We start from the raw sequence: 27,300 nt of genomic DNA on the forward strand, positions 1-27,300 counted from the left end.
CATAATACAGCAAGTGATGGAGTGCAGCAGTGAGATGGACAACATGCGCCAAAGACTGCATCTCATGGAACAAAATGTTAAATCATACTTTTTAGAGTGCTGCACCGAGCTCGAAACTATGCGCCAACAAATGAGTGCCATAGAACTGAAATATAAAAACTTCATTGACATGATGGGCCGGGTCAAAGACTGACCACCCCCCCACCCGCCCATCCCCCAACCAGTTTTATTTTGTGAATCAGCAATACGCCAAAATTTGAAGATGCACACACAGTGTGGCAACATGTGCTATCTGCCATCACAGAATCTTGATTATCTGTGCTTTGTGGGTACAACCCCCTCCTCGATTCTCAAGTAGTTTTTGAGGAAGGGTTTGCTCCCACATAACACAGACATTGATCACCCATGATGGCAAGATAGCACATGTTGCCCTTTGTCGGTGTTTATATGTTGTTGAAGTGACATTTGGCGATTTGTGTGTGCATCTTCAAATTTTGGCGTGTTCAGGTGTGAACTCACACCATGACTGGAATGTTAAAGTGACACATTTGTCTTTTATATTTTTTACACATTTTATATCTTTTACCAAAAAAAAGGCTTCAATCAAAAAGCCAGAAAAATACCAAAAAAAATTCTAAATTTTTTTAAAATTTAATAAAAAATCAAAAAATGAAATTTTCACAAATTTTTTGTGAAAATTTGCAAAAATTAAAAAAAAAATTAATAAAATTATTAAAAAAAATATGTTAAAATATAAGATTTTTTACAATAAACCTTTCTAAATATTCTAACTTTCACTAAAAAAGTTGGGTGAGAAATATGTCCAAAACATTGGACCAAGATTTGAGCAATAAGACCAAAAAACCCCCAAAAAAAATTCACAAAAAAAGATTAAAAAAATCAACAAATATTGGTTTCAAAAATTCACACACAAAAATTTGGTAAAGTTGACATTTGTGAAATATTCTATTTGTGTGAAAAATGTAAAATTTAAATACATTGTTGGTGAACTTGAAAAATATAGGAGAATATTGATTGTAAAAAAAACAAAAAAATTACAAAAAAAAAAAAAAAAAACCTTGCAAAAACTCAAAGTTGACATGTTTGTTATCAAAAATTTGAGTAAGCAAGGAAAATGAAAAAGCTCTAAATTAAAAAAGCTTTTCCAAAAACAAAACAATGAGTGGCTTTCTTCTTTTATATGCTGGATACCCAGTTTGGAGATGAGTGAATAATGTGCAATTGTGTTTATTTACTAAAACCTGAACCATACATTTGGCACTAGAAGTGCACTATTTTTGGTGCTAACCAGGAAGACAGATAAAAATAGAAAAAGCAGTAATGACAAACAACTGTATAAAGTCCAATGGTCTAATTATTTATTAGTTCTGTGAATATTCCTTTCTTTTGGGGGCCGAATTAGAAAGTAATATCATCTGGCATAGCAATGGCCCCCCGACCCATGAAGTACTCAACATATTTGTCGCGTACCTCACGAGCAGATGGGGTGCCAATGCCAGCGCGACCAGTGACCAGCCCAGGGAGAGGATCTGAGAGTAGTCTTGCCTCAGAAACGCTGTCGGGTAGGTACGTCTGGGAATGCCTGCGTAAAAAGTTGTGCAAAATGCAGCAGGCAAATACAACGGTGTTCAATTTATATTCCGCCAGATGTATAGCTGTCAGGAACAGGCGGAACCGGTTGGTGAGAATCCCAAAGGCATTCTCGACTACCCTCCGAGCTCTGGACAACCGATAATTGAACACCCTCCTCTCGTAGGTGAGAGTCCTCAGGGGAAAAGGCCGCATTAGGTGAGGTCCAAGCCCGAAAGCTTCGTCCGCTAGGAACACAAACGGAAGTCCTTCTACATTATCTTCATCTGGTGGCAATGCCAGATCACCAGTTTGGAGACGATCGTAGAATTCAGTCCGTGAGAACACTCCCCCATCTGACAGCCGGCCGTTCTTCCCCACGTCCACATAGAGAAACTCATACTGTGCCGACACCACCGCCATCAACACGATACTATGAAAACCCTTGTAGTTAAAATAGTAGGACCCCGAGTGGGGTGGGGGCACAATGCGGACGTGCTTCCCATCTATTGCTCCACCGCAGTTCGGAAAATCACAACGCTGGGCAAATTGGGAAGCCACAGACTGCCATTCCTGTGGTGTGGAGGGTAGCTGTGGGGACAAAACAAAAAAAAAGGATTTGTAATTTATCAGATAAACATTGCAATCACAATACAAAAACCATCATTGTGCAACATCAACAACAGGATTCACATTTCCTACAAGCATTGTGAAGTGAGTATTTAGTTAAAACAATATAGGCACACTTAATTATCAGACTTCACATCCCTCTGATGATAGAGCAATAAACTAATTTCGGGGGAGAGGAGGGGGGGGGGCAGAGCTACAATTGATTAGCCAAAATTTGAAAATTGGCTAGATGGGTTTGGGCCTAGCAAAGCATGCTGGACAGGTTTATGGTGGGTAAGGACAAAATATGCAGGTAGGCCCCCCCAAAAAAAAAGGGTAAAGGTTAACAACATGCATGGGGAGAAAAGGGAACATCCCACACACAGCAGATTACAATCTCATGGTTATTAGGGAAGAAAAAATTTATAGACTTTCTCACACATTTAAAAAAATAACATTGTGATGTTAAAATTAGGGAACTTACCTTAATATACTCCTCCTGCAGAACATGTATGATGGCAGTACACGTCTCCGGTATGATGACCCCAAGCGCCTGGGGAGAGATGCCTGTCGAGAACTTGAGGTCCTGCAGGCTCCTCCCAGTCGCCAGGTACCGCAACGTGGCAATAAGCCTCTGCTCGGCCATGATGGCTTCACGCATCACAGTGTCCTGCCTCGTGATATAGGGGGACAGAAGTTCCAGCAGACGGTTGAATACGGGTCCGTCATGCGGAGAAAATTCCGAAAATCATCAGGATTATTCTCCTGGAGTTCCCTAAGCAGAGGCATATGAGAAAAATGGTCACGCTGGCGCAACCAATTCTTGGTCCAGAAACGCCTCCTCCCAGTGTTCCTGCCCAAACAACTGATTCGCTGAGCCTGTCCATAAGCAAACCCATAAACACCACCAATTCGCGAGAATCGACGATGCTGCTCCATCATGGATTCAAACCGGCCGGCTGGTCAGTCAAGAACACACTCCAACAGAAAGCACCCCCAAATCCAGCACAACCTGCTAAGCCCTCACGACACACAGATACGAGCGCACAGTACGCGGAAACGTGCTGAAAGCCTGTGCCCGAATGCCAACTGCAAACCCGCAAGCACACGCACTGAAACCAAGGATACCACCTGCTAAAACGCGGAGACTGAAAAGCTCGAATCGGCTCTAACCAAACCTTTACTAGAACGCTGTAACACGGAACTAGAAAAGCGGAACAGAGGGCGGCGCCGTTGACTTTCGTCTTCCCCTTTATAGTGACGTCTTACGTGGTTTACGTTGCATACGTTCTGGTTCGCGGGGATTTTTATACACTAGTGTGTACGTGACAGCGGACCAACAGATAAATCCGCCGATCCGCTGAAACCGATCCGCGGATAAATTCAAGCGCATGGATTCTATCATGTGTATGGGGCCTCAGTGTTGGATTAGGTACGATGTACGCCATCTGGCGCACAAGTGCCACCTTGCTGCCGTACAGTATATGCAAGTTAAACGGCCGGCAAGTGGTTAAACACACTTTTTTCTTTGTAAATGTCAGTTTTGCTGTAGTAGGTTGTATATATCACACAGGAGTGCCACTGCACAGGTAGGGTCATGGCATCTCCCAGACAAGCTGACTTTAAAAGATGACAAGAGAATTGGGTGACTAAAGCATTAATGAAACTGTACTTTTACCTCTAATAAAAACAGACTTTTTCCAATTGCGCTTATACGTAATTGATTGTATTTTTTTTTTAAATAGGATCTTCTTAGATGATGTGGTGATTCTCTGTTATTAATCATAGTGTGTGCCTCGTTCATTTGGATCGAGTGGGTGCTGAGCTTACGCCGTATTTATCATAGCTGTTACTGAATCTAGCAACAATAGTGTCTGTCCTGACTGGAGCTCTCTGTACATATTTGCTGTATTACATTTATAAACATATCCTAAAAGTTGCATGTATTCAACTAATGAGTTCAGCAAATGCAATACAACCAATGTACAAGGCATCAGTTATGTTACACCTTTTTTGCTATGAATTTGATGAAACCCAACCCAGTCCTTTGTTACTTTTTGGAAACATTAACAAAAAAGCATAATCTCAGATATAAATAGTTTCTATGTGGGCTGGTTCACACAACAAAAACAGATCCGTTCCAGATGCGTTTCTGCATCCATTGCTTTAACGCATTTTTGATGTGTTCCAGTGTGCTTTTGGTGCGTCTTTAGTGTGTTTCTGGATGCATTCCAGATACTTTTTTCTTATTTTTTCCTGTCTCCCCCACCCGCGCTATACTAGGGTCCAGTGCATTTTTGATGCGTTTTAATGCATTCCAGTGCGTTTTTTATGCATTTTACTGTGTTCCAGTACAGTCCAGTGCGGGAAAAACGCATGTTCTACTTTTTTTTCTCAAACTGAAAATCCCTGGGACTGACTGCACTGGTGTGAACTATAACATTGGAAACCATATAACCTACTTTCCATGCATTTTTGATGCAGAACCAAAATGCACTGGACTGCATGTGGTGTGAACTGGCTCGGAAAGTAATTTCCACAATATTTGGGATCATTGGAGAAATTTAGTTACCACAATCTTATAATGTCTGGATATAGGTGTAAACCAAATAGTACACCTAACCACGCATAAGTGCTTAATCCTCAACTCCAGATAAATAAATAGATATATAATTAAAGTGATACTAAAGGTTCGATTTAAAAAAAAATAACAAACATGTCATACTTACCTCCGCTGTGCAGCTCGTTTTGCACAGAGTGGCCCCTAACCTCGTCTTCTGGGGTCCCTCTGTGGCTATCTCGGCTCCTCCCTGCATTAGATAACCCCCTCTGAGAAGCGTTTTCCCAAGGGTTTTCCCAACCTTGCGAGTGCGCTCCAGAGTCCAGCATTTGCGTTCATAGACATGAATGCCGGACTCGGCCCCGCCCCCGGCACTCGCGTCATTGGATTTGATTGACAGCAGCGGGAGCCAATGGCTGCGCTGCTATCAATCTATCCAATGAAGAGCCGAGAAGTCCGGGCCGAGAAGAGCCGAGAAGCCAGCAAGTTCTCGACGTGGGACTTTTGAGGGCTCAGGTAAGTAAACTGGGGGGCTGAGGGGCCAGTGAGTATCGGATGTTTTCCAAAGGGTCACTAAAGGAAAAAAAACATTTCTTTAAAATAACAAACATGTTAGGCTGCGTACACACGGTTGGACAAAACCGATAAGGATGGAACGAGGTTCAGTTTCATCGGTCCAAACCGACCGTGTGTATAGCCCATCGGTCTGTTTTCCTTCGGTCCAAAATTTTAAAACATGCTTCAAAATCGAACCGATGGACCGCTGCCCGATCGGTCCAAACCGATGGTTAGTACAGAAAAGCATTGGTTTAAAACCTGCACATGCTCAGAATCAAGTCGACGCATGCTTGGAAGCATTGAACTTTGTTTTATTCAGCACGTCGTGTGTTTGGCGTCACCGCGTTCTGACCCGATCGGTTTTTGGAACGATGGTGTGTACGCACATCAGACCATCAGGCCACTTCAGCGGTGAACCCATGGAAATGGCCCGTCGGACCATTCTCATCAGTTTGGAACGACCGTGTGTACGCGACCTTATACTTACCTCCACTGTGCAGTTCGTTTTGCACAGAGTGGCCCCGATTCACGTCTTCTGGGATCCCTCGGCGGCTGTCTCTGGTCCTCCCCGCAAGAACTCATCAGCTTCATGCGAGAGAGCTCGCATGGTGATGAGTCCTTGTGGGCGCGCTCCCGTGATACAGAGAGCGGCCATAGCCGCTCACTGTATCCCTCGGCCCTGCCCCTCAGCGCACCGCGTCACTGGATGTGGTGGACAGCAGCGCCAGCCAATGGCTGCGCTGCTCTCAATCCATCTGCTCTAGCCAATCAGCGGCCAGGCTGAGCGGTGAAGAGGATCTCGGGACCGAGCGCGGGACTTTCCAGGGGTCAGGTAAGTAAAACGGGGGCTCGGGGGGGCCGGCATCATCAGATGTTTTTTTCACCTTAATGCATAGATTGCATTAAGGTGAAAAAAAAATTCCTTTACAACTCCTTTAAAGTGAAAAAACAGGAAGGTTTACAACCCCTTTAAATTACTATTTTTATTTCTGTCCATCCACTCCTGAGATCTACATAGACTGAGCAGACAGCAAAGTCAAAATGGTGACCTGAGTTTCCTCTACTCTACTTAAGCAATACAACCTGTGTTTGGGCAGTGAAGGTAGTGCTGCTTATTCTGGAAAGTCTTTCCTACACCGATAGAAAGAAAATCAATAAATTAGAGCAAATAGCAATGTCAATTATAGTAACCAAAAGCAATGACAATTATTAATCTATTATCTGACTATAGAAACAAAATTAAATCTGAATGATGCAAGGTTAAAATTTTCACGTTATATCTTTCATTTAGTATGTGGCCTTGTTGTTTATTCAGGTGAAGTAATTTTTATAGTGGATTGTTTTTGTAGTGCAAAGCTCCTACGTTTTATTGGTGCGCTTGGAAAATATAGTTTACTACTTTGTATACAACCAATCTCCGCTTTCAAAATCTACATTTGCAGTGTTTTCTGTACTGAATGTAATGGTAGTCAGTCTAATAAGAAAGGAATGATATATATAAGATTAGTTCAGTGTCTAAAAAAAAATCATATTAAATGCCCTTTGATTTACTCTTCTGAAATGTGACATTTTCATTTGCAAGTCAATGGCTTGCTTAAATGTCACTAATGTAAGCCTTTAGCCTTTACAGGAATTATGAAATAGCCGTGGGGTTATGATGCTTGAAGTGTACTGTCTAGTAAACTAGGGATAAAATAAATAGTGTTACACGTATTGCAGCTGCATTTATCCAATCATTTGTATAGTGGCTTTTTTTCCCAAATAGCATGGTTCCTGCAGAAATCCATGGTGGTGGCAACATTGTGCTGTTAGTCTGAGTCTAATGTGGAGAAAGTGAGCACACACAGGAATAAACTCTGGGAACATTATTTGGTAATTGTGTAATGTTTTAAACAAAAATGGCATAATAATTACAGTATATTTAAAGTGTATGTAAAAGTAATTACTAAAATGTCATATAGGCTTTAACCCCCCTGACGGTAAACCCGAGCGTGACTCGGGGTTGGTTTTACATGTTAGGATCGGCAAACCCGAGTCACGCTCGGGCTGGACGGGCTTACCTTTCGCTGGATCCACAGGCTTGGTTTACTCACCTTGTCCCTGGATCCAGCGATGCCACCCGCTGTGTGAGCGAGCGGGACCTCCTCGCTCGATTCACAGTCCCCGTGTGACGCCGATCTCCGTTCCCTGCGACGTTACGACGCACGGGGACGGAGAACGGCGCCAAATTCAAAAAAGTAAACAAACACATTACATACAGTATACTGTAATCTTATAGATTACAGTACTGTATGTAAAAAATACACACCCCCCTTGTCCCTAGTGGTCTGCCCAGTGTCCTGCATGTACTTTTATATAATAAAAAATGTCATTTCTGCCTAAAAACTGTAGATTGTCCAAAAGTGTCCCTTTATGTCAAAAATGGTTTTAGATTAGCTAGAAAACAGCGATAATAAATTATAATCACTTGCAGAAATGTGCGATAGCGATTTGCGGGGAAATTCGTCATAAAAAAAATAAAATAATGACAGCGACAATTCTGTAACTGCAAATTTCAGTGATTTTGAGTTGATTACATTATTGAATAATTTTTATTATAATTATATTATTATTTGTTATAATTATTTATAATTATTTATTATATTATAATTTATAATTTTGTTTTAAAAAAAAAAATCATACCCGGGATGCCTACAAGACTCTTGCTTGGTCAGATTTAAGTGAGTTATTTCTAAAAATTACAGGCCTACAGTATAAAACGCCAATTTCCTTGCAAAATAAATGTACCGCTTTTGGTACGTAATTCCAGACAGAATCATACCGCCAGGGAGGTTAAAGGGGTTGTAAAGGTTCATTTTTTAATTTTCTAAATAGGTTCCTTTAAGCTAGTGCATTGTTGGTTCACTTCCCTCTTCCTTCAATTTCCCTTCCAAATTTTTTTTTTCTTTGTTTTCTTTGTCTGAATTTCTCACTTCCTGTTCCTCCTCAGTAAGCTTGCCCCCATCATCCGAGCCGTTCTGGCTGGGGGTTAGTCAGCCTACTCGCCCCCTCCCTTAGGACTACATCCCTGCGGGGAGATGGCACAGCCAGAACTAACTAACCCCCAGCCAGAATGGCTCGGATGATGCAGGCAAGCTTACTGAGGAGGAAGTGAGAAATTCAGACAAAGAAAACAAAGAAAAAAAACATTTAGAAGGGAAATCGAAGGAAAAGTTAAGTGAACCAACAATGCACTAGCTTAAAGGAACCTATTTAGAAAATAAAAAACAAACCTTTACAACCCTTTTAAGTGGTCATTTCAAAAATGATTTCAAATTTTAAAATCTGCAGTGTTTTTTAAAATCATATCTGGTGATCCTGACATGAAAGTTCAGACACTTCCTTTTATAGTGTGGCAAAACTTGTCTCCTTATTGTGCTCCTGTGTTACCACTCTATCACATAGGCCTTCCGTGTATAGACTACCAGTGGCCATTTTCCCAACATTTTGAGATGGGAATGAGGGACACCTACTAGAAAACTTATGTTGACATAGGACACGCCTCCTGCCACACACCCTAAAATGAGAATTAACCAAAAAAAGGTTAATTAAATCCAAAGTGCTTTTTTTTTTACCACTACTATTCCTTTATATTGGCTTTTAAAATTTACAAATGCAGCAATTTAGAATTTGGATGAAAGGTTTAGCATTGGAAAACACTTCTTGAAAGATAAAAAGTGCATTTTATATACAACTATATGGATCAGACCAAAATGAGGGACACATGAGGGGGAAAGAGGGACAGAGGGACATTGTTTCAAATCAGGGACAGTCCCTTGAAATCTGGGACAGTTAGAAGCTATGCATTATGCAGGCACAATCTGATATTGTCACTATCAGGAAACCCTGTAAAATGTCATGCACCTATCTCTGCTATGCATACATGTAGACAGGAATGGATCCAAAGAGGCTGCAAGATATCAAGTGAAATGCAAACAAAGATAAATAAATAGCGAAAACAATATTTTATTAGAATAAACTAGAGTTGCTTCTTATACACAGTTTGCTTTAGCAAAGCATATCCCATTTAGATAGAGTTTACATCTACTTAAAGGGTTTGTAAAGGAAAAAATTGTTTTATCTTAATAGCTTCCTTTACCTTAATGCAGTGCTGTTTTCATGTCCTCATTGTTCGTTTTTGCTTTCAAGTTGCTGTAATTCTTTTCTGATCTCCATACTTACTGGTTGTCTGTTTCCTGATAACCACAGTGCTGGGAGCTTTCTCTCTGTGGTCACTAATCAAGGAGGTGTGATTACTGTGTGTCTAAAACCCCTCAACACCTCCCCTTTGGATCAGTTTCGTTTTCCAAACCATATCACTGCTCTGTGGCTCTGTATGCTCTGTACAGCAGAGAGGCAGGAAACAACATGCAAAAACGAAACTACAGGTACATTAGATGATTGATTTTATCTATTTTTAATAGTTTTAAAGGGAATCAGTTAACTATTATGCCTCTATACCCTTTAAACAGTCATTTAAGCATACTTTTTTTTTTTATTTACAACTCCTTTAACCTTTCTGAGCGGTGTTCCCGAGTCTGACTCGGGGTGAGATTTTTTTGCTAGGATCGGTAACCCTGAGTCAGTCTCGGGCTTGCCTCGCAGCATCCATAGGCTTGGTTTACTTACCTTGTCCCTGGATCCAGCAATGCCACCGCGCTGTGTGAGCGAGCGGGACCTCGCTCGATTCACACAGTGCCTCTGTGTGCCGCCGATCTCCGTTCCCTGCGACGTTACGACGCACGGGAGTGGAGAACGGCGCCAAATTCAAAAAGGTAAAGAAACACAATACATACAGTATACTGTAATATTATAGATTACAGTACTGTATGTAAAAAATACACACCCCCCTTGTCCCTAGTGGTCTGCCCAGTGCCCTACATGTACTTTTATATAATAAAAACTGTTCTTTCTGCCTGCAAACTGTAGATTGTCCATAGCAACCAAAAGTGTCCCTTTATGTCAAAAATGGTTTTAGAGCAGCTAGAAAACAGCGATAATAAATTATAATCACTTGCAGAATTGTGCGATAGCCTAATGCGGGGAAATTCGTCATTAAAAAAATAAAAGCGACAATTCTGCAACTGAGCAAATTTCAGTGATTTTGAGTTGATTACATTATTGAATAATTTTTATTATAATTATATTATTATTTGTTATAACTATTTATAATTATTTATTATATTATAATTTATAATTTTGTTTTTAAAAAAATGTCATACCCGAGATGCCTACTAGACTCTTGTTTGGTCAGATTTAAGTGAGTTATTCTTAAGAATTACAGGCCTACAGTATAAAACGCCAAATTTCCTTGCAAATAATGGTACCGCTTTCAGCACCTTTTTTCTGAAATAATCATACCGCTAGGGAGGTTAAAGGCAAACCTGCATGTTACAAAACAACTATAACCCACTGTATCATTACAGCTGAAATGCAAGATACCTATGAAGAAAAAGAAATACTTGAGTCTCAGCTCAGCTTTATAAGTGCTCATTTCAAGACCGCTATTAGAGAAATTGAGTGTGATCCTTGACAGGGTCTACAGACAGTAAAGTGACTACTAAGTACATTTACAGTAAAGAAGTCTACAGTATAATACTTTGTAAATTCCTGTTTGAGTCAAGGAGACCAAATTATATTGGGCTATTGCTTGTTCACTGTTTTCTTTGGGAAAAAAATTCTTGCACATGTTTTTATGACAGTATCACCAAATCTAAATTTTTATATTACGCAGTCTAAAAAATGACATCATTACCAGTTATAAATATACAGTATAATATGAATTCATGTAACTTACTGTACACTTTATAACAAGTATCATGCAATATAACAAAGCAAGTTACTGAGTTTTGCCATTTTAACTGTGTACATTTCCCGTTTTATGGTATCTCTATCTTCATATCGTGCCTCAATTTATTTTTTTCTTATTCTTGATACACAGTTTTTATACTGTGTTTATAGCTTCCTGTTTTATGACTACACATTTATTTGATCCCATTTTATTTGTATTCATTAAATTGCTTGATGGTATTACAAAATAAGGGATTTTCATTCTTCTATTTATTGGGTTTCCTATGTAAAAAAAATTAAGAGTTTGAGAGCTTGAACCAATGTTTAGCTTGCTGAAAAAAATATATCAGGTCTGATAAAACTCATACTTTAGAAATTGAATAGATTTGATGTAAGTGTATGGCCCAGCACTCCTAGTGTTCTCAAACTTAGTAAATACTAACTATGTATATAAAGTGTCTTAACTATCAAGCAACCAAATATAAGTGCAAATAAGACCATGTCCTTTAAAAAAATGTGTTTAATTCCCATAACTCCTCCATGACTTTCATCAGCTTCATGAATAGCTCCCCACAGTGCACACCCTAAGGCATAGGTGCTCAACCTGTGGCCCTCCAGCTGTTGCGAAACTGCCAGTCCCAAGAGGTATTGCAAGCCACTGACAGTTACAAGCATGACTCCCAAAGGCAGAGGCATGACGGGACTTGTAGTTTCACAATAGCTGGAGGGCAACAGATTGAGAACCCATACCCTAAGGAACAAGCACTGAACAGTTGGTGTTGACCATTTATCTCTTAGTTGGTCAAAATTTACGTTTTAGCTAAACCCACTCTCTGTTTACTCCCTTTTTCCTCATTGAATGTGCAGGCACTTCTTTCAGTGGTAAAAAAACATTTACGTGGGCTATACAGCACTGTTTAACATGTACTTTACTGGGCACTACTACCTCCATGCGTGAAGAGTGGGTCATCAATATTTTTCAGTTAGTTGTGAGGACATCACAAAAATAATCCCATACAACATGTTTTATCAAAAATGACTTCCTCGGGAATGGCATCTGTACTTTCATCTAAGCAACATTACATAAAAATAAAGGCCTTATCCTTCCTATGACAATTAATCTTTGATACTCTCAACATAATTAGATACTTCCAACAAAAGAAAGCTTACTATCTTTCAAAATATATTATTTCTATAGGATTAATACACCTTCCACTATATTGTGTATATAAAGTGTGTGTATATATATATATATATATATATATATATATATATATATATATATATATATATATATATATATATATATATATATTAGATAGATAGATAGATAGATAGATACTCCTTCTTGATGTGGATAATACCCTAAGGATACTAAACATCTCACTCTTACAGATAATACAACTTTTGTAACAGGTCCACCTAAAACGAATAATCAGATTGTAATAACATGCATTTTGACAAACTGATTTTGAAATCATATCTGACAATAGTTCAAAAATACAGTATAACAACTCCACCAAAAACTGGTTAATTACATAGTTATTTTGCATTAGGCCATGCAATATTAAACTCACATTAAAGATACCTTTCCTACCACTCTTTTTTGTCTTTTGGGCCATCCTACCTCCTCCAAATCCTCTCTTGGGACTACTGATCTTCCCTAACCTGCCCACTGCAGCAGTCACCTAGATGGGGAGACCTAAATGGAGGGGGTTTTGTATGGGGGTTGTTTACGCCCAGTTGTATGATTGTGAAACCTGTTCCTTGGGGCTTTATCCCAGTTGATCCCCGTTAATGTGTGCTTTACATTTTTTAAGTACCTTATACATAACACAAGAGGTATCCATGGAGATATCCTGTAGTGGATTTAGAGGCACATAGAATCTCCACCCAGAATGAAGCATCCAGCCGAAACCATTTTAATTTGAAAACAATATGTTTACAAAAGGAAACATGAGAGGAGTCTGGGAAGTACACATTGGCCAGTGTAACAGGCTGGCCTGGCAATGTGCTCTTTAAAAAGTTCAGACCCCAGGGGCCCCAGATCTATATAGGATGGTCATAAGCACATCCCCAATCAGAACGCGTATCAGTCAGTCCGGCAGCAATGTATTACCGGGGGTGGCTGAATTTGTTCAGATGCCTCAGGGTTCGATCCACTAACCTAAAAAATGAATTAAGACCATCATACGGCCTCCCTTTGATGCCCAAGGAGGCAGGGGGGACAAAAAAGGAGGACCACAAAAACAGCACTCTCCACCAAAAAGCAAATTTTTGCAATCATTTTTGCAAAAATAACAGTTTACAAAAGTAGTGGTAAAGCTAGAAGTAGTTCACAATCAACTGAACTTGTTCTGTAATGTTGAAGGCATTTCACTATTCATCCGAGCAGCTTCTTAATTTTCATTAGAACTTGTCTAGGTGAATCCGACCAACTGCTAATAACTGTACAATGACAGCTTTTGTGACTACTGAAAACCTTCACAGACAAATTGTCATTTATTTTGGAATTTACACCTTGTAACTAGTGCAGAAATGTTGCAACAAATGTTCCAGACTTCATGGCATAATGGTGATTAGATTATGTAATTAAAATAGGCTGACTTCCGAAGTTTCAAATTTCTCACCACATTCCTGAGCAATCAACAACCGCCTTGGCAAATCCCATGGTTATTAAATTAGGGTGACCGAGTTTCCTGTGTAGCTATAAATGCAGGGGTATATTCCTGACACTTATTAAAACTGAAACATTTGTTTGGATTAGTAGCATGATGTCTTCAACACTACAGAACAAATCAAGTCGAATTTAATTAGTTATAACATCATTCATTATGTGAGAAAGCAACATAAAATCTAAATATAGGCCTGGGATCAATATAAATTAAGCTGCTCCCTGCATTCTCTCTAGATTGCCTGTTAGCTTATTTGGACAATTAGAGACCCATCTTGGAATTAACATTGGTGTAGATTATCTAGTTTTATATACTGCAGTTTCCTATTATTTGGGGATTTATCACAAATGGGAAAAATGGGAAAAATTGTGAACGTGTTGACTTGCAAGGCTAGACTGCATACTTGCAAAGTTGCTCTCCCAATGCTATTTTTTTTTTTTTTTTGTGATCTCCCACATAAAATTTATGAAATGAAGTGTTTATTTAGTTGTAAAAATAAATACAGACATACCCCACTTTTAAGTACACAATGGGGTTTATTTACTAAAGCTGTAAAGTGCAAAATCAGGCTCACTTCTGCATAGAAACCAAAGAGCTTCCAGGTTTTATTATCAAAGCTTAATTGAACAATCTGGGATTAGAAGCGCATTGGTTTCTATGCAGAAGTGAGCCTGATTTTGCATTTTCCAACTTTAGTAAATAAACTCCATTGTGTACTTAACCTCCCTGGCGGTATGATTATGTCAGATTTTTGGTGCTGAAAGTGGTACCATTATTTTGCATGGAAATTTGACGTTTTATATTGTAGGCCTGTAATTCTTAGGAATAACTCACTTAAATCTGTCCAAACAAGAGTCTAGTAGACATCCCGGTTATGATAAAGTTTAAAACACAAAATCATAAATTATAATATAATAAATAACTATAAATAATTATAACAAATAATAATATAATAATAATAAAAAATAATCAATAATGTAATCAAATCAAAAACACTGAAATTTGCTCAGTTGCAGAATTGTCACTGTCATTACTTTCAGTGTTTGATGACGAATTTCCCTACAAATCGCTATCGCTCAATTCTGCAAGTGATTCTAATTTATTATTGCTGTAATTTATTATTACTTTATAATTTATTATTACCACTTTTGACATTATTAGGGACACTTTTTGGTTGCTATGCACAATCTCCAGTTTCCAGACAGAAAGAACAGTTTTTATAATATAAAAGACTGCATGCAGGGCACTGGACAGACAACTAGGGACAAAGGGGATGTGTACGTATTTGATACAGTACTGTAATCTGTAAGATTACAGTATACTGTATGTGTATTGTGTTTTTACTTTTTTGAATTTTTTTGCGCCGATCTCCGCCCCGTGTGTTGTAACGTTGCAGGAAACGGAGCTCGGCGGCACACAGGCTTTTTGAATCGAGCGAGGAAGACACAGCTCGCTCACACAGCGGTGAGGCATCGCAGGATCCAGAGGACAAGGTAAGTAACCATGCCTGGACACTGCGATTCGATCCGAGTCTGGCTCGGGAATACCGCTAATGGTACTGGATTTCCACCCCGAGCCAGACTCGGGAATACCGCCAGGGAGGTTAAAAGTGGGGTATGCCTGTAATCTTATTTGAAAAAAATTCTATTACACAGATCTACTGATAGTTTAAAGATTTGCAATCGGTAGAGTTGATTTACTAAAGACAAATAGGCTGTTCAGTTTTCTGGGAGATTTTCCCTTAGATAAGTGAATGAGGTGAAGCTCTGCTGAGTTCCATCATCCAATGCAAAAATACTGTTTTTTATTTATTTTATGATTATTATTATTATTATTATTATTATTTTTTACATTTCTTCTTTTACATGCTTCTTTTTTCAAAGTGAAATTTCACCATATTTATAATGCAAAGTGAAAATTCCCTTGCAAAGTGAACAGTCTATTCTACCACATTATGTTTATCATTACAATTAACAGCAATATAACACTGATAAGGCTGGCAATACATACAATTTACTTTACAATATTAAATGCTAATTTTAACTATGGGCAGTGACTAAAAAATAATTAATTAAAATACATGCTGATCCTGCCAGTCAAACTAATTGTTAAAGCGGGAGCTCACCCGAAAAAAAACATTTTAACATTAGATTTAGGCTAATTATGCGAAGCAGAATCGGGTGTTTATTTTAAAATAAATTCAGTACTTACCGTTTTAGAGATAGATGTTCTCCGCCGCTTCCGGGTATGATCTTCGGGAATGGGCATTCCTATTTGATTGACAGCCTTCCGACGGTCGCATACAGCGCGTCACCAGTTGCCGAAAGAAACCGAATGTCGATGCGGCTCTATACGGCGCCTGCGCACCGACGTTCGGCTACATTCGGGAACTTGTGACGCGCTGTATGCGACCGTCGGAAGGCTGTCAATCAAGTAGGAACGCCCAGTCCCGCAGCCCATACCCGGAAGCGGCGGGAGAACATTGATCTCTAAAACTTACCGTATAGCATTGATTTTAAAAAAAACACCCGATTCTGCTTTGTATACTTAGCCTGAATCCAATGTTAAAAAATCCCTGACAGACTCTGCAAATTTTCTACAATGTTATCACCCTTCCAAGGGCTTTGTTCATTGACACTTCAGCAGTATACCAATGAAATGTGCATGCCTCCCAGCATTATTCTCCACCTCCTTACTGTCTATCAGCCATACAAACCCCTCCATGTGCAGTGGAGACTGACATTGCTTGCTTGCAGTAATGCTCATGGTAATTATTGTTAGACCATCAGCTTGTATATCATATGCAAATAATGTATAAGCACATTTTAATTACCTTTCACCAAGCCCTGTACTCCCTAGTAATGTGCATTTGCACGAAAACCTGAAAGCAAGATTTAAGTAGCTAAAATAAAGTAAACACACGTAACCTGACAGATTGCCATAACACATGGTCTTGGCCTAATTCACTAAAAGGGAGACTTTTTCAAACTTTCAAATTCAAAGAATAGAAATCTATTTTTAGTAATTTTATGTTTTTTGTATGTCTGAGGCTATTTCAGAAAGTGTTATAAGTTGTGTTTCCGTTGCCTGTCTTTGATTACTATTGCAGATTATCAAGCCTTTTCCCAAATTCTCATTTATTCTTCTTTTCAAAGATGGGCAGATGTTGCTATTAAAACATTTTGTGATCCTGTTGGTGAAACAGGTATTAATCTCTTTCAATTATTTCAGTTGATTTATGAGCTTCCTGTCACTGAAAAAAAGGCTGTTTTGCTTAGGTGATATATTATATTTAAAGCAGAAATGTAGGTAGATAGAACATGTCCCAGCTTCACCAAGCTATATACCGTATTTATCGGCATATAACACGCACAGGCGTATATCACACACCTTTAATTTAGGAGGGAAGTTTCAGGAAAAAAGATAACGTTTAAAATAAAGAGCTTTGAAGCAAAATATGGGTCAGTGTCCATCAGCCTGATCAATGCCTACCTGCAGCCTCACAATTGCCCATCAATGCAGCTTGATCAATGCCCATCTGCAGCCTTACCATTGCCATGAATGCAGCCTGATCAATACCCATCTGCTGACTCAGAGGGAACAGGGAGGAGGGTGGGATGAGCGCCGTCAGATTACATACAGCGAGAATCTCCTGTTTACTTTAATACAGTCCCACCTCCTGGACCGGAATCTATGATAGACAGAACACTGACCAATGCTGGCCCAGGAGACAGGGCTTCCTATTACGGAGGCCTCTGAGTAAACAGGAGATTCTTGCTGTATGTAATATGACAGTGCTCTTCCCGTCCCCCTCCCTGTTCTCTCCGAGCCAGCCCAAATTGCAGTATCGCTCAGCTCTGCTGACTTCCATCATCCAATCATGTGCAAGGAACATTTCAAAAACAACATTTTTACTAAGCTCTGGAGCAACTGCCCTTGCAAAGTGCAACTGCACTTTCAAAAGTGCACAGCCCATTTGCCTTTAGTAAATCAAACCCATTGCATCTTGTGTATCACACAAATCAACTAAATGTGTCAAAACCAATGTACTGTAATGGTCACCTCTATGCGAGTGGTCAGGTAATATATCTTAGTGTAGCGTCACCTATAGCAGTCCCAGTTCCTATAAGCTAAGCAAGCTCAGCCCACAGATTTCTCCAAAAAAGGAGACCTGTTATGCTTATTGCTGTCACAAGGGTTCTTGTTCATCCTTTGTGATAGCAATAATGTTGGTAAAAAAATAAAATAGCCAGACCGTGTTAAAAAAAATAAAAATAATGAATAGCGATAATAACGATGGTCCAGTGCACATATGTATATGGTGATCTGTAAAAAGGGTTGCTGGTTCAAATCCCGACCATGACACTACCTGCCTGGAGTTTGCATGTTCTCCCTGTGCCTGCGTGGGTTTCCTCTGGGTACTGCGGTTTCCTCCCACACTCCAAAGACATGCTGGTAGGTTAATTGGCTTCTGCCTAAAATTGGCCCTAGTATATAAATGTGAGTTAAGGACCTTAGATTGTAAGCTCCTTGAGGATAGGGACTGATGTGAATGTACATTGTATATGTAAAGCGCTGCCTAAATTGACATCGCTATATAAGTGCCTAAATAATAATAATCACAGCAAAGGCAATAATTCTAGCACCAGACTTCCTGTATAACTTTAAACTGGTAACCTGTAAAGGGTATTAAAGCATCATCTCTGGAGATTTTTAGGTACCATAGTTTGTTATTATTCCACGGCCGAACGCAATTTTAAAGTTTGACATGTTAGGTATCTGTTTACTAAGTGTCACATAATTTTTCATAGTTTAACAAACCAATATGATAATATATTGTATTTTTGTGCACTAAAATTCATTAAAATATTTATTTTCCACAAAAATTTGCATTTAAAAAACTGCTGCTCAAATGTCATGTGACATAAAAAATTGCAACAACCAACATTTTTTTTCCCCGGTGCTTGCTTTGAGAAATTATGTAATGTTTGGGGGTTCTAAGTAATTATTAGAGACAATAGGCAGTGATCAGGGACAATATGACTGATGTGGCAGTAATCAGGGACAATATGACAGAATGGTGTGGCGGTGATAAGTGATACTGTGAGTGGGTGGCAGTGATTAGGGACAATATGAGTGGAGTGGCAAATAGGTAAATTCACAATGAAAGTATGAAAAATATTTCCCGATAACATTTTGTAGCTTTTTTAAGTTGGATTTATGCTAGAGATATTCCTGTTGCCGCCTTAAATTTCACCAATCAGTTAAAGAGATACAGTTTGATCAAATACCGTGCAGTGTGCTATATCCTCATTGTAATAAAAATGGCAATAAGCATACACTGATTGGTTTGCGCAAAAGTTATAGCATCTACAAAGCAGGGGATAGATTTATAGCATTTTTATTAATATTATTTTTTTTACTAGTAATGGCGGCGATCTGCGATTTTTATTGGGACTGCGACATAATGGCGGACACATCAGACACTTTTGACACATTTTTGGGACCATTGCCATTTATACAGCAATCAGTGCTATAAAAATGCACAAATTACTGTACAAATTTCACTGGCAGGGAAGGTTAATTGTGTTCCCTAGTGTGTTTCTAATTGAAGGGGGATTGGACTGACCTAGAGGAAATAACAGATTGTGGTTCCTAGCTATTAGGAACTCACGATCTTTCATTCCTCAGAGAATAGAACAGGGATTTGTGTGTTTACACACACATGTCCCTGTTCTGCCTCTTGTGCTCGCGATCGCTCGCGGCCGACTGACATCGCAGCCACCGGTCACGAGCATTCTGCACCCCCGCAAGGCAGCGGGCGCCAGCTGTCATGCTTAGAGTGACTGACATACAGCTACAAACAGTATAACAACGGCGGCTGGTCGGCATGTGGTTAATGCAAACATTTTCCTACCACTGTCCCATCTGCTCTCACTTCCAAGTCTCAGATGAGACTATGCTGTCAGTCAAATCCTGTATGGAGGGAGTGGGGGGTGAGGCCAAGTAATTTTGGTGTTTGTGCCTACAGATACACACAGACTGAATTGGAAATGCACCCTTAAGGGTGCCCCCTGAGCACATGACTTGCTGGGGGGGGCACCCATAGGAAGGAGGAGGAGACTGCACAGGTGGGGGACCAAAAAAAGGAGATGAACCACTGCTCTATGCAAAATTCCCGTTTTGTTTTGATAAAAAAAAATAGGGTTTAGTATCATTTAAAAAATGTTTTTAATTAATGTATAACTGGGTTAAATGAAGATATTTTATGTGTACCTACATTTTTTGCTTTAAAGTTATAACACTTATATGTGTGGAAGAAAATGTGGGAAATTGTAATAATGAGGACATTTTATTGGATGTCTTTTTAATTGGATTAATAATTTACAGTGTATATGCAACTGTGACAAAGAAGGCTTAAAATCTATTTTTTTTTTTTTTTATTAAATGTATCTGAAATCTTTCACTTTTGAATGTTCTTTTAGCAGTGTGAACTTAGGTGTTATCTGCTGCTAAAAGGGTTATTGCCAATCTATCTGTATTTCAAGACTTATCACTCACACTTTTCCACAAAAAATGTAGGTCTACGGGGCCGTCCTAGAGGCAAGGCATATTGTGAATTTTTTTTTCAAAGCTGGGGTCCACAGAAAATATATATGAAATTACCCGTAGAAGACCACCAAGAATTAAGCACATTTTCTATCATGAATATAATTGCATTACCTTGTTTTATGTCAAGACAGTCTTGTGGTTTTGAGTAATTCTGTAATGAATATATTCTTTTTTTTTTATATATACCGGTATATATATATTTTTTTTCAAAACAAATTATCAGAACTTTTTTTGCAAGCACAGAAATTAATATAATTATACTTGTCCACATGTATTACTAAAACCAGTCAGTTTTGTACATATAATTTGGGGCCTAGGTTGTTATGCATAGACAAGGTGTGCATTATTAGTGCTAATTATGACACATATTAGTGACATCCATGATGATTAAAGATATTGAGCTATATGAGCTAGGTAAACTTTGATCTTCATCTTTTTTTTATTATTTGCATGTATGTTTCTCTGCCATGGGTAAGCATTTGTGTCACATACCAGGTGCAAGGCCGAGATGCTGAGAGGGCTCCCCTTGCGGATAAGTGCAGTGCTTCCCTGGAAGTGGTACAGGGAGAGCAGTGCCCAGAGAAGCATGGTTTGCCAGGAGCTGTGATGATATGAGCTGGTACCAAGTAACTTGACAGAGTAGCAAACTTGAAACAGAAACAGGAGCCAGGCCAGGGGTCATACACAGTGAGATCAGTTCAGGTAAGTAGACTGGATAAGTCGGGATCAAACACAGTAAGATGAATCTGTAACAGAGTTGGTAAGCCAAGCCAAGGTCAAACACGGTAAAGCAAGCAGGAGACAAGTCAGAAGTACAAGCCAAGGGTAAATCAGGAGATCAGGATCACAGGTCAGAGCAAGCCGGGTCAATAACAGGAGTTCAATCAGGATATGCAGTAACACAGGAGCATGGGAAAGCTGATGATCCAACAATGCGCCACTGTCAGCAGGAGGTTTAAATAGTCCAGGAGATCCCAGCATCTGTCACGTTGTGTGCGTTTGCGCCGCCTCACATCTGTGTACGCCTGTTCGCGCCGTCACACATCTGCGTTTGCTAGTACACACAGGAGTGTGTCTGATGCGCCCATGTTGGTTATTAGCAAGATAACCAGGTCCTTGCCTGTTTCCCTGACACTTTTCTTCCCTCCAACGTGTTATTAAAGTATATAGAAGGTGAAGTGTGTAGTAGTTGGGTCTGTAGTAATTTGTATAATTCCCCTGTGTAGCTGTCTGGTCAGGAACTTCGCGATTCGGTAGATGTGTTTACGGTAGTTTAAATTTTAACAGTTGCTATTGGTCTGTTTAAATTAGTGAGGCCTCGTACACACGGGCAAGAATCTTGTCAGGAAAAAACGTTGTTTTTCCCGACGCAATTCTTGCCAAGAATCTCTTGCCACCCGAGTGTACACACAGACCTTTCAAAATAACCATGGTTCTCTTGAAAGGCAAGAACGCGGTGACGACATTGCGTACGACGAGCATGCGTTCATCACATTCAATGCCGTCGCCACCATCTTGCTTCACCCTAACTATGCCGTGGAAGCTACCGCGCACGTGTCAAAGTCATTTCGAGCATGCGCAGGTTTCCACTGCGACCAGGTAAGTATACGCACTCTCGGGTTTCTCAGCAGGAAAACTGCAGAGGATCTCACAACGAGAAAATAGAGAACATGTTCTCTATTTTTCTCATCTAGATTCTGGGCAGTTTTTTTGTCGAGAATCCTGAAAGCCTTGTACACACGCTCGGTTTACTCAGCAAGAACCAGCAAGAAAACTGCTGGCAGAGCTTTCTTGCCGAGTAAATCGAGTGTGTGTACGAGGCTTTATAGATTTTTCTCTGGGAACAGTAGGTAATGTAATGTTGTTCAGAAACCTTTTGCCTACTTCTATGTCAGTGGGTTGTGATGATTAAATTTGATGTAAAAAATGTTCTAGTATAGAATTTATTGATTTTGGATCAGTGGTCGGGGTGTTGTTGTGATCACAATGTGAGTCTTTTATTGGTTAGTTAGCAGTTTGTAGTTAAATTGGCTAGCATTTTTTAAGCTTTGTTGCCATATTTATGGTAATATAGTTTAGCATGGGCTTCATATGTTGATTGTTGTTGTGACGCTCAGTCACCAATCAAATTGTTTGTTTGGTAGCACACCAGGTTTCCCTATTTTTGGACTAGTTTTAAAGCATCATTCATGATATGAATCCTTATCTACATCATTAAATATTTGTGTAATTCCTAGAATATTCAGTTTGCAATATTTAAAAAAAATGTGGCTTTTTAGTAATTCAGCAGAACTAGTTATTTTTTAGTCAGAGGAAAATATGTATATCATATGCATTTCATTACAAGGATATCCCATAAATAAATTAATATGTATTAAGTATTAAATTTTGCATGTTTCACATTTCATTTGGCAAGCTAAAAATATAAATATCTAGCTTGTCAGTATTTTTATGCCCTTGGGTTTTTGCTATTTATCTATTTCTAGTAAAGTCACGTTCTTAGCTGTTATGATAGCTTTTCACGTTGATTCAATGTAATTCTACAGATTTTTTTTTCTGTTCTGAAAGGTGCAGAATGTTGTATTATCTATACATTCAAAATATTTGAAAGTACAAATCACAACAGAACCATTTTAATGTATTTATTAGTATTTTTATTTCACTTTAACACATTTCTCTTATTTTTAGTCTATAAAACGTGGAAGTAATGGAATTAGCATGTAGCGGTACCCCTGCAAGGACTGCTAATAAACTCTATACCCCATCGGTTACCTTGACTCTGAAAATCCTCTCTTACCTCTGACACCTTGGGTTCCATCCTGTCAGAGCTGTGATAGTAAATAGAGACTCACACAATATCATTGAAATCAGATATGTTTACTGAGATGTAAAACACAGAAAATTGCATAAGTAACTCAGCTTACTTTAACAATGAATATGCCCCTTATATTATTATGCATGAATACTTAACATAGACCCACAACAAGACCTGTGTGGACAGGTGTACAGATAAGTAAATACCCAACACTATGGGGGTTATTTACTAAAGGCAAATCCACTTTGCACTACAAGTGCATTTGTAAGTGCAGTCGCTGTAGATCTGAGGGGAAGATCTGAAATGGGGGAAGCTCTGCTGATTTTATCATCCAATCATGTGCAAGCAAAAATACTGTTTTTTATTTTCCTTGCATGTCCACCCCCGGATCTACAGCGACTGCACTTCAAAGTGCACTTGTAGTGCAAAGTGGATTTTCCTTTAGTAAATAACCCCCTATATCTGACGTCGGATTTCTTCCCTCTGTGTCCTCAACACGCAGACCAGAAAACTGTAAAATATCAACAACAGTATAATCTCAAATAATATCCTATAGGGTGGCTCCCTGTAATAGTTCAATGCAATATATGCAACTAAGCAGAGGAAGTTTTGCACAAAAAGAGAGGAAAAATAATTGTTCCTTTAGTTCCAGATATCTTCAGCTAGTCCGCGATCTTTGTAGTGCAGTAAAGAGTAATCCAAGATGTAAAAGGCAATAAGAATGAACTAAACTGTACCTTATCCAAAGAAATTATAAATGGTGTATATTCCTCCTTTAACTGTAACAAAGGGGTGTCCCCAATACTGATTATAAAACACAATGGGCGTATTGACCCAAAGCACCTGCTGTGTGTGGCCTGTGTAGAAGTAGAGTCACATCCGTGGAACTACAAGTACCACCAGCCAGTCTGTATAAGTATTACTCAGCAGTACTGTTGTTATCTATCACAATGGCTATGCCCGCTCACCACTACGAATGTCAGATGAATGGATCCAATGAAAAGAGGGTTCTGGACAGAATTCCCTGTCTCTGCATTTTTGTCCTGTAGAAATGGCAGCGCCGTGCCACGCTGCAGCTTCCTGTAGACTGGATTGCAGGTACCTCCGGATGGTCCAGAACACACGTCGGTCCACTGTACTGGAATATCGATGCTGTCCTCAGAGATCCCTCTGGGGCTGGCTACCTGGCTCCCTGCTGTGAAGGCCACAGACTCTCTGCACTCCCTGTCACACAGACCACCTGCTGGCAGGGTCAGAATGGCGTCCAGAGAGAGTGAATCAGGCTGCACCAACCCTTTTTATTACCTTTCCCAGAAGGCTGTTCTGTGCACACAGCATTCTGTTACTTGTAGTCCAGATTGATCCTGCTAACAGTGTCACTCCCTCATCCCGGACTACATGTTCCATGATGCTTCACACAGGAGAAAAGAACACACATTGAGTGCAGCATGCACTAGAGGGAGCCTAACCCATTATAACAATAAAGAAACTGTCCCTTAATCATAAGCATATTAGCAAGCCTTGGCTACTGGTGGATAACTAAAAAATGGACAGTTAATTATTGGATATATGTCTTTAAACCTGAAGTTAAGCAGGCCATACATGAATCTAAATTCAGCCAGTTCAGTATATAACAGGCAAATTTTAAACAATGTTTCGCCATTCCAGTTCATGAGAATTCGGTTATTAATTAGCTTCTCATAAAGTGGCTCATTGATAAATTCTCACTCGATCAGTGTTTGCAGCCAACAGGTTGCCGCGTTTAGTGTATTCTGATGGCAGGGGAGACCTGCTGCTCACCTGCTGCTACAATGCCACTGTGGAGATTACCTAACCCACATCAAGAACTCTGCTCTCCCTGCAGAATCCCAGTGGCATACCGACACCCACAATGGAAGATAACATGCACCACTGTGCCCAAGCTAATACTACTATACCTGGCTGTCATGTCTAAGCACTGCAAATCAGCAAGGCAGCCCTAAGAATTTTTAGTCAATTTTAATGAGCATGCAGATGGAGCATACAGCACACAAACCCCTCCCCCCTCCATCTGAGGCCCACTCCTTATGTGTTTTACCTACTCTGCAGCTTAATTATAGCTCCTGGGCTCTGGCATCTTTCTGCATTGCAGGAATAAAGAGTTTCTTTATTTGAGGTACTTTGAAGTGGTGACCCTTGCATACCTGTAGATCATCTAACAGTGCATTCCTATGTACTTTAATTAGAAATTGCACTAAACTTGCTAGTGCATAAACTTAATTTATGTGTCCCCTTTGTCTAGATAGCCCAGTCATTTTATGTCCCGATAACACTCTGCTAATACCTGAAAAACAGTGTGTCACTAGGACTGAATGGGAGGAAATATTTCTAGGGGAGGCATATAAGCAATGAAGAAGAATCTAAGCCTACCACCTTCCATAAAATTGGGTGTGTTAAACTTGTTATGTGCAGTGATTTTATCAGATAAAAACTACTCCAGTCTGAAATTTCTATTCCACATTTGCCTTTCCAAAATAATAATATATATATATATATTTAAGTACACATTTTAGGACAAAATATAAAGAAAGAAAGCAAAAAGACTAAAAGACATTACTGTTTAAATATGTAGCTTCGTAAACTTCTTATAATCTCTTCTAAAGCTGTATATTTTATGGCTTAATGCATCAAACAAATAATGATCCCATATACTTAAAAAAAAAAAGTAGAAAATGCCCTTTACAAATGAATTCTTTGTACATCTAAAGTAAAAACAAAACATTATCAAATGTATTCTAAAGAAAAGAAGTAGTAAATAAAATGATGGCTGAATATTCCAACTTTTTAGGTTAGGTTTAGGTTGTGGCAAGTTATTTGGGATCCAGTTTTTTTTCCCCTTGTTTTTTTTTTTGTGTCAACTACATCACTTTTCTTGTTCTAGGTTTTATAAGTTTGCCCCTAATTTTTTTATAACCTGCATACATTTTCCTATTAGACCTCATATTTTGTAGGTTTAATTCTCAATTTTCAATGTGTATGTGTCATCTCACATAGAAATCTTCCAGTCTTTTAAATATCTTGAAATGTCAATTATAGAAGAAAATCTAATTAAGTTAAGAAGGTTCGCTGACTGCTTGGTGATATTTACCACTCTGCTGTCATACTTATGTGGCCTCTTTAGTTTGAAAACCTGTATTTAACGTTGACACATTTTGGCACCAAAAAAAGAATACATTGGAGTTTAAACATGTTTTCATTATGAATAGATTAGAATTTTTGTTGCAGACAGAAGCTATAGGTGTTAGTGCGGAATTTACCAGCCTTTAGATAGACTACTGATTTTTTTTTTTTTTTTTTTTTTTTTTTTTTTTTTGAAAAGCCTATGGCGTGTGAACACACCCAAAAAAACTCCACCCGGTGCAGAAAAAATGTGCACACACATAAAGAGTGTTCACAAAAACGTGCAGACGGGTGCAACGTCAAGTGGTCCTCCTGTGAAGAGGGACCCATAACCCTGATCCCCCGGGGCGTTAGGCTCCAGACGGGGACTGAGGTACTGTGGTCCGAGCAACCGAAGCCGACACGGACCCAACTTCCTCGGAGGGACTGCCGAAACAGAACCCTCCCAGTACTAGGTGGGGCTCCCCCGAAGGGAGACCCCATGAGAGCAGGCGAACTAAGCCAGAAGGCCATGTCCACCCACTCCCAAGACGTTCAGGGCTGGCCCGAGGACCCGCACCCTACTAATCACACAGTGAGACAAAACGTGCACAACAAAAAAAGACAAAAAAGTGACAAACACAGGCTTAAATAAAATTAAAGTGGGGGAAGGGATAGTGGAGAGGAGAGTGAAAGAAGTGGCCATTGTGGTGAAACAATGACCAGGCCCTCCGGCCAGGAATAAAAAATTCCTCCGGTCCTAGCCAAAAGGCCCGGCCCAGGAGGCAGGTGCTAAAAAAAGCGTGTATCTGGTGCAGTGACCGTGGTATCCTTTAATCAATGTGTCCCTCACACACAGTGATCTTCAGATACCCCTGGACTGCCACTCCAGGGGCACATGCACCATAGGCTTT

The 27,300-nt window shown here is 39.5% G+C and overlaps 1 protein-coding gene across 1 annotated transcript in view; it reads left to right on the forward strand.

Annotated features, from left to right (window-relative positions):
• Nucleotides 1-27,300, forward strand: part of HS6ST3 (heparan sulfate 6-O-sulfotransferase 3) — a 625,403-nt gene that overhangs the window by 494,023 nt on the left and 104,080 nt on the right. The window lies entirely within an intron of this gene.

Source organism: Rana temporaria, chromosome 2 (genome assembly GCF_905171775.1).
Source record: "Rana temporaria chromosome 2, aRanTem1.1, whole genome shotgun sequence".
In the NCBI taxonomy this organism is placed as follows: domain Eukaryota; kingdom Metazoa; phylum Chordata; class Amphibia; order Anura; family Ranidae; genus Rana; species Rana temporaria.